The sequence below is a fragment of the Drosophila subpulchrella genome, unplaced genomic scaffold (assembly GCF_014743375.2).
Source record: "Drosophila subpulchrella strain 33 F10 #4 breed RU33 unplaced genomic scaffold, RU_Dsub_v1.1 Primary Assembly Seq394, whole genome shotgun sequence".
Lineage (NCBI taxonomy): Eukaryota > Metazoa > Arthropoda > Insecta > Diptera > Drosophilidae > Drosophila > Drosophila subpulchrella.
In genome coordinates, this window is record NW_023665616.1 from 100,001 (window position 1) to 110,000 (window position 10,000).

The 10,000-nt window shown below is 33.7% G+C and overlaps 2 non-coding genes across 2 annotated transcripts; both read right to left on the bottom strand.

The window, feature by feature from the left end:
- Positions 1–5,359: 5,359 nt before the first annotated feature.
- LOC119562168 lies at positions 5,360–9,330 on the bottom strand. The gene has a single exon (XR_005221734.1). It is a non-coding gene; the product is annotated as a large subunit ribosomal RNA (ribosomal RNA).
- A 401-nt stretch (positions 9,331–9,731) lies between these two features.
- Positions 9,732–9,910, bottom strand: LOC119562143. The gene has a single exon (XR_005221711.1). It is a non-coding gene; the product is annotated as a 5.8S ribosomal RNA (ribosomal RNA).
- Between the last annotated feature and the right edge of the window lie 90 nt (positions 9,911–10,000).

Below are 10,000 nucleotides of genomic sequence, written 5' to 3' on the forward strand. Positions count from 1 at the left end.
AAGAGAATACAAGTATATTTTCATTATATGGATATAATGCCATTTATTTTTCAATATCCATATAATTCATTTAGTTTTGTATGTACAAAACAAGTTTTCTTTATAGTATTGACAAAATCATATGTTTACGCATAACATAAGTTTTGACCAATACGAGGAGGGGCCCGCCAACGACCACCTCCCTATAGTAGTTTTTTACCCCACGCACTACTGCGTGCCTGTTTACAGTACTAGTGCCAGCTATCACTAGGTTTATATATCATGTTTCAGTGATATATGGGTAAATTCTACCATTTATTCTTATGTATATGGCATTTCTATGCCATATTTATACAATCCATTCATATCTTAATGTATATTTATTATATTATACATTATTATGCCTTATAGGTATTATACCTATAAGCCATATCCATACGATTCATTCACTAGTGCCGCCCCTCACTAGGTTTATAATTGTTATATCATTGATATACAATTTATTTCTATATATATGGCATTTATATGCCATATCCATACAATGCATTCACATTTCAATGTATATTTACTTGTTATACATTATTATGCCTTATAGGTATTATACCTATAAGCCATATCCATACGATTCACTTATATAAATATATGTATATTTTTCTATACATAATTTTTTTTTACTTTTGTATGGATTTCTATGCATATCCATAGTTTATATGGATATGCTTGGCGTTCTATATAGTATTGACAAATTCATATGCATAACATAAGTTTTGACCAATACGAGGAGGGGCCCGCCAACGACCACCTCCCTATAGTAGTTTTTTACCCCACGCACTATTGCGTGCCTGTTTACAGTACTAGTGCCAGCTATCACTAGGTTTATATATCGTGTTTCAGTGATATATGGGTAAATTCTACCATTTATTCTTATGTATATGGCATTTCTATGCCATATTTATACAATCCATTCATATCTTAATGTATATTTATTATATTATACATTATTATGCCTTATAGGTATTATACCTATAAGCCATATCCATACGATTCATTCACTAGTGCCGCCCCTCACTAGGTTTATAATTGTTATATCATTGATATACAATTTATTTCTATATATATGGCATTTATATGCCATATCCATACAATGCATTCACATTTCAATGTATATTTACTTGTTATACATTATTATGCCTTATAGGTATTATACCTATAAGCCATATCCATACGATTCACTTATATAAATATATGTATATTTTTCTATACATAATTTTTTTTTACTTTTGTATGGTTTTCTATGCATATCCATAGTTTATATGGATATGCTTGGCGTTCTATATAGTATTGACAAATTCATATGCATAACATAAGTTTTGACCAATACGAGGAGGGGCCCGCCAACGACCACCTCCCTATAGTAGTTTTTTACCCCACGCACTATTGCGTGCCTGTTTACAGTACTAGTGCCAGCTATCACTAGGTTTATATATCGTGTTTCAGTGATATATGGGTAAATTCTACCATTTATTCTTATGTATATGGCATTTCTATGCCATATTTATACAATCCATTCATATCTTAATGTATATTTATTATATTATACATTATTATGCCTTATAGGTATTATACCTATAAGCCATATCCATACGATTCATTCACTAGTGCCGCCCCTCACTAGGTTTATAATTGTTATATCATTGATATACAATTTATTTCTATATATATGGCATTTATATGCCATATCCATACAATGCATTCACATTTCAATGTATATTTACTTGTTATACATTATTATGCCTTATAGGTATTATACCTATAAGCCATATCCATACGATTCACTTATATAAATATATGTATATTTTTCTATACATAATTTTTTTTTACTTTTGTATGGTTTTCTATGCATATCCATAGTTTATATGGATATGCTTGGCGTTCTATATAGTATTGACAAATTCATATGCATAACATAAGTTTTGACCAATACGAGGAGGGGCCCGCCAACGACCACCTCCCTATAGTAGTTTTTTACCCCACGCACTATTGCGTGCCTGTTTACAGTACTAGTGCCAGCTATCACTAGGTTTATATATCGTGTTTCAGTGATATATGGGTAAATTCTACCATTTATTCTTATGTATATGGCATTTCTATGCCATATTTATACAATCCATTCATATCTTAATGTATATTTATTATATTATACATTATTATGCCTTATAGGTATTATACCTATAAGCCATATCCATACGATTCATTCACTAGTGCCGCCCCTCACTAGGTTTATAATTGTTATATCATTGATATACAATTTATTTCTATATATATGGCATTTATATGCCATATCCATACAATGCATTCACATTTCAATGTATATTTACTTGTTATACATTATTATGCCTTATAGGTATTATACCTATAAGCCATATCCATACGATTCACTTATATAAATATATGTATATTTTTCTATACATAATTTTTTTTTACTTTTGTATGGTTTTCTATGCATATCCATAGTTTATATGGATATGCTTGGCGTTCTATATAGTATTGACAAATTCATATGCATAACATAAGTTTTGACCAATACGAGGAGGGGCCCGCCAACGACCACCTCCCTATAGTAGTTTTTTACCCCACGCACTATTGCGTGCCTGTTTACAGTACTAGTGCCAGCTATCACTAGGTTTATATATCGTGTTTCAGTGATATATGGGTAAATTCTACCATTTATTCTTATGTATATGGCATTTCTATGCCATATTTATACAATCCATTCATATCTTAATGTATATTTATTATATTATACATTATTATGCCTTATAGGTATTATACCTATAAGCCATATCCATACGATTCATTCACTAGTGCCGCCCCTCACTAGGTTTATAATTGTTATATCATTGATATACAATTTATTTCTATATATATGGCATTTATATGCCATATCCATACAATGCATTCACATTTCAATGTATATTTACTTGTTATACATTATTATGCCTTATAGGTATTATACCTATAAGCCATATCCATACGATTCACTTATATAAATATATGTATATTTTTCTATACATAATTTTTTTTTACTTTTGTATGGATTTCTATGCATATCCATAGTTTATATGGATATGCTTGGCGTTCTATATAGTATTGACAAATTCATATGCATAACATAAGTTTTGACCAATACGAGGAGGGGCCCGCCAACGACCACCTCCCTATAGTAGTTTTTTACCCCACGCACTATTGCGTGCCTGTTTACAGTACTAGTGCCAGCTATCACTAGGTTTATATATCGTGTTTCAGTGATATATGGGTAAATTCTACCATTTATTCTTATGTATATGGCATTTCTATGCCATATTTATACAATCCATTCATATCTTAATGTATATTTATTATATTATACATTATTATGCCTTATAGGTATTATACCTATAAGCCATATCCATACGATTCATTCACTAGTGCCGCCCCTCACTAGGTTTATAATTGTTATATCATTGATATACAATTTATTTCTATATATATGGCATTTATATGCCATATCCATACAATGCATTCACATTTCAATGTATATTTACTTGTTATACATTATTATGCCTTATAGGTATTATACCTATAAGCCATATCCATACGATTCACTTATATAAATATATGTATATTTTTCTATACATAATTTTTTTTTACTTTTGTATGGATTTCTATGCATATCCATAGTTTATATGGATATGCTTGGCGTTCTATATAGTATTGACAAATTCATATGCATAACATAAGTTTTGACCAATACGAGGAGGGGCCCGCCAACGACCACCTCCCTATAGTAGTTTTTTACCCCACGCACTATTGCGTGCATGTTTACAGTACTAGTGCCAGCTATCATTAGGTTTATATATCGTGTTTCAGTGATATATGGGTAAATTCTACCATTTATTCTTATGTATGTATATGGCATTTCTATGCCATATTTATATAATTCATTCATATCTTAATTTATATTTATTATATTATACATTATTATGCCTTATAGGTATTATACCTATAAGCCATATCCATACGATTCATATACTAGTGCAGCCCCTCACTAGGTTTATATATCTCATTTTAATTATATATTGGTAAATTCTATTATTTATTCTTGTGTATATGGCACTTATATGCCGCCATATCTATAAAAATGCATTTATATTTCAATGTATATTTTCTATATTATACATTATTATGCCTTAAAAAGTTATTATACCTACCATAAGGCGATATCCATACGATTCATTTATATAAAAGATATATGTATAATTTTCTATACATAATTTTTTTTTATGAATATATGGGTTTCCTAAGCATATCCATATAATACATTTAGTTTTATATGGATTAGATTGGTCTTCTTTATTGTATTGCCAAACTCATATTGATAAAATAAGTTTTGAACAATAAGAGGATCAGCCGCCAACCAACCAACCACTGCTACCATTGGAGGAACATATACTTACTTTTTATATGTCCTCTTACTTGAATGGTCCTCTCTTTACTTGAAAATTTCATTACCATAGGAATCTATTTATACATGGAATATGATTTCCACTACTTTTTCGCGTCACTAATAATTAATATGACGATACAGACTTGCTACCATAACATAAGTCTTGAACAATAATAGGAGCAGCCGCCAACCAACCACCAACCAACCAACCACTGCTACCATTGATAGTAATTTTATATGTCCTCTTTAGTTGAATTTCAATACCATAGGAATATTTATACATGGAATATGTTTTGCCACTACTTTTTCGCGTCACTAATAATATGACGATACAGTCTTGCTACCATAACATAAGTTTTGAACAATAAGAGGAGCAGACACACCAACCAACCAACCGCGCTGCTACCATTATATATACTTATATTTATATAAGTCCTCTTTACTTGAATGGCCTCTTTACTTGAATTTCAATACCATAGGAATATTTATTTATACATGGAATATGTTTTGCCACTACTTTTTCGCGTCACTAATAATATGACGATATAGACTTGCTACCATAACATAAGTTTTGAACAATAAGAGGAGCAGACACCAACCAACCAACCGCTGCTACCATTGAATGAACCATATATACAAACTTTTATATATGTCCTCTTTACTTGAATTTTAATACCATAGGAATATTTATACATGGAATATGTTTGCCACTTTATCATCGCGTCACTAATAAGATGACGATACATTTTGTTTGTTCAATATTTACTTATATATTGATGTTTCCAATTTAGGTCTTTTATATTTCTTCTTCCCTACCTTACACACCACAAACAAAGTGGCGTGCGATGCTGCAAGCAAGCATAATGATTATGCCCGCTTGCAACATCTTTATTATCGAATCATCAAGCAAAGGATAAGCTTCAGTGGATCGCAGTATGGCAGCTGCTCAACCACTTACAACACCTTGCCTGTTACAAAAGTCGTTTACAATTGATTCTAGGCTTTGTCATTGTATTAAATAATGCTTTTATATGTAACTAGCGCGGCATCAGGTGATCAAAGATCCTCCCAATTTACTATGTTACAAATTACATTGGCATCACATCCATTGTCGTTTATAAAGTAAATTATAAACTTTAAATGGTTTAGAAGCCATACAATGCAAATTGCCCCTTATTTATCATTGCAGTCCAGCACGGATACGACCTTAGAGGCGTTCAGGCATAATCCAACGGACGTAGCGTCATACCACTGTTCGCTCGAACAAGTATTGTGCCATTGGTCCGTACCTGCGGTTCCTCTCGTACTACGCAGGAATGCTGTCGCAACAACGTTTTGTCATTAGTAGGGTAAAACTAACCTGTCTCACGACGGTCTAAACCCAGCTCACGTTCCCTTGCATGGGTGAACAATCCAACGCTTGGTGAATTTTGCTTCACAATGATAGGAAGAGCCGACATCGAAGGATCAAAAAGCGACGTCGCTATGAACGCTTGGCCGCCACAAGCCAGTTATCCCTATGGTAACTTTTCTGACACCTCTTGTTAAAAACTCTTTAAACCAAAAGGATCGATAGGCCGAGCTTTTGCTGTCCCTGTGTGTACTGAACACCGAGATCAAGTCAGCATTTGCCCTTTTGCTCTATGTGTGGTTTCTGTCCGCACTGAGCTGGCCTTGGGACACCTCCGTTATTATTTGAGAGATGTACCGCCCCAGTCAAACTCCCTACCTGGCAATGTCCTTGAATTGGATCATACCTGAGTAATTGGAGTTATACCAAATTTTCAAATCAAAAATACATAAATGCACCGTTTTATTAAAGAATTTGTTTGCGATTATATAACAAACTCGTGATACTTTGATCAAGAAGCTTGCATCAAAACCCAATACCATAAGATATAATAAATATATCCGTATAATGGCTAGGAAATGATACACGTTCCATTTAATCAAGTAAGTAAGGAAACAATAAGAGTAGTGGTATTTCATTGGCGATACCAAACCGAAGTCTAATATCTCCCACTTATTCTACACCTCTTATGTCTCCTTACACTGCCAGATTAGAGTCAAGCTCAAAAGGGTCTTCTTTCCCCGCTAATTATTCCAAGCCCGTTCCCTTGGCTGTGGTTTCGCTAGATAGTAGATAGGGACAGTAGGAATCTCGTTAATCCATTCATGCGCGTCACTAATTAGATGACGAGGCATTTGGCTACCTTAAGAGAGTCATAGTTACTCCCGCCGTTGACCCGCGCTTACTTGAATTTCTTCACTTTGACATTCAGAGCACTGGGCAGAAATCACATTGTGTCAACACCCGCTAGGGCCATCACAATGCTTTGTTTTAATTAGACAGTCGGATTCCCCAAGTCCGTGCCAGTTCTGAATTGATTGTTAATTGATAATCGTTATAATTAATAAGAACTAATTGGTTTAACCCAATTAGTATTCTTAAAAATTTTAGCAAGAAAGTTCCACAATTGGCTACGTAACTAAACTATCCGGGGAACAAGTGACCAACATAAATGCCAGACACTCTATTTACCCAGAACGAGCACATAAACCATGTTATTGTTTCCCAATCAAGCCCGACTATCTCAATCTTCAGAGCCAATCCTTATCCCGAAGTTACGGATCTAATTTGCCGACTTCCCTTACCTACATTATTCTATCGACTAGAGACTCTTCACCTTGGAGACCAGCTGCGGATATTGGTACGGCCTGTTGAGAAGTTTGCGTGTCCCCACCATAAATTTTCAAGGTCCGAGGAGAAAATATCGACACAACAGTATATGTCATGCTCTTCTAGCCCATCTACCATATCTCTCTGCGAAAGACTTCCATGGTAGTACGGCTATAAAACAGAAAAGAAAACTCTTCCGATATCTCTCGACGGCTTCTTTATGGTCGTTCCTGTTGCCAGGATGAGCACGAGGCCCATATTTAATAACAAACGGATACTCAACAGGTTACGGAATTGGAACCGTATTCCCTTTCGTTCAAAATTATTCAAGTATATTAATTAGCTTGATTTATATAATATAATTATATTTGTATGGCATTTGTGTTTTACTTGAAAATTTTCGGCTTTCGCCTTGAACTTAGGACCGACTAACTCGTGATCAACCACTGTTCACACGAAACCCTTCTCCACTTCAGTCCTCCAAGGTCTCATTCGATTATTTGCTACTACCACCAAGATCTGTACCAATGGCAGCTCCATGCAGGCTTACGCCAAACACTTCTACGCATACCATTGTACCTTCCTACTCACTAAAGTTTCAAAATTTATATCACAAGTAATATAAATCATCTACTTTAGCGGTAATGTATAGGTATACAACTTAAGCGCCATCCATTTTAAGGGCTAGTTGCTTCGGCAGGTGAGTTGTTACACACTCCTTAGCGGATTTCGACTTCCATGATCACCGTCCTGCTGTTTTAAGCAACCAACGCCTTTCATGGTATCTGCATGAGTTGTTAATTTGGGCACCGTAACATTACGTTTGGTTCATCCCACAGCGCCAGTTCTGCTTACCAAAAGTGGCCCACTGGGCACATTATATCATAACCTTGAACTTCATATCAAGAAAGTTAAGGTTCTTACCCATTTAAAGTTTGAGAATAGGTTAAGATCGTTTCGACCCTAAGGCCTCTAATCATTCGCTTTACCAGATAAGATTATTTTATATAACATTAAAATGCACCAGCTATCCTGAGGGAAACTTCGGAAGGAACCAGCTACTAGATGGTTCGATTGGTCTTTCGCCCCTATACTCAATTCTGACAATCGATTTGCACGTCAGAACTGTTTCGGTCTTCCATCAGGGTTTCCCCTGACTTCAACCTGATCAAGTATAGTTCACCATCTTTCGGGTCACAGCATATATGCTCAAGGTACGTTCCAGTTAGAGGCATAAATAATATAAATATCATTATACATAACTATATAGAACGCCCCGGGATTGTGTTAATTAGCTATAAATAGTTAAAAAACTAATCCCATTATTAGTCAAGTTAATTACGCTATTAGGTTTATATCCCAATAACTTGCACATATGTTAGACTCCTTGGTCCGTGTTTCAAGACGGGTCCCGAAGGTATCCTGAATCTTTCGCATTGTTAATCATACAAGTGCATATAATAAACACAAAAATCAATGATAATTATGCCATTATATAATTCCGAAAAATTAACGCACTGTATTCATATAAATCTATCAGCACTTTATCAAATTAATAACATTTATTCTGTGTTAAAATGCAAGCAAATTAATTTGAATAAACTATAAGTTATATTTTATGATAAATTTTGTATGCTAATAGATTACAATGTCCTTATATGGAAAAAATGCACACTATTATCATAATATTGTTTAAATATTACAATTTTAATGATGAATTTTCCATAACGGATATTCAGGTTCATCGGGCTTAACCTCTAAGCAGTTTCACGTACTGTTTAACTCTCTATTCAGAGTTCTTTTCAACTTTCCCTCACGGTACTTGTTTACTATCGGTCTCATGGTTATATTTAGTTTTAGATGGAGTTTACCACCCACTTAGTGCTGCACTATCAAGCAACACGACTCTTTGGAAACATCATCTAGTAATCATTAACGTTATACGGGCCTGGCACCCTCTATGGGTAAATGGCCTCATTTAAGAAGGACTTAAATCGTTAATTTCTCATACTAGAATATTGACGCTCCATACACTGCATCTCACATTTGCCATATAGACAAAGTGACTTAGTGCTGAACTGATTTCTTTTCGCTCGCCGCTACTAAGAAAATCCTGGTTAGTTTCTTTTCCTCCCCTAATTAATATGCTTAAATTCAGGGGGTAGTCCCATATGAGTTGAGGTTGTGTATAACTTTTTTTGCAATTAATTCTTTATATATAATGATAAAACATTTTATTAAATTCGTTATATATTTTATATATTTGTATGGCATTTGTTTGGTCTAACGAATCAACGAAGAATAATAATATTGTCAACGGCTTTCTATTTACTAATCTTTAATAAGAGACAATTCTAGATAAATTTTTTATGCTAGACATTTCTCAGTATTATTTGATTGAAAAAGAAAATATTTCTCTTCGTTTTTCACATTCAAATTATTTACTAATGTGAGATAATGTTTTTCATATATTTGTTAATATTATGAATAATATAATAATTAAATTATTATTATCCAATAATATACCATATGCTTATAAAATTTCATTATAAAATTTATATAAACAACTTAATTAGCATAGTCTTACAACCCTCAACCATATGTAGTCCAAGCAGCACTATAAAATTAATTAAAGTACATAACAGCATGGACTGCGATATGCGTTCAAAATGTCGATGTTCATGTGTCCTGCAGTTCACACGATGACGCACAGTTTGCTGCGTTCTTCATCGACCCATGAGCCGAGTGATCCACCGCTTAGAGTTTTATATATTGGTTTGGTAATTTTGTCATATATGTTTTTATTGAAAGAAATTAAAAATACACCATTTTACTGGCATATATCAATTCCTTCA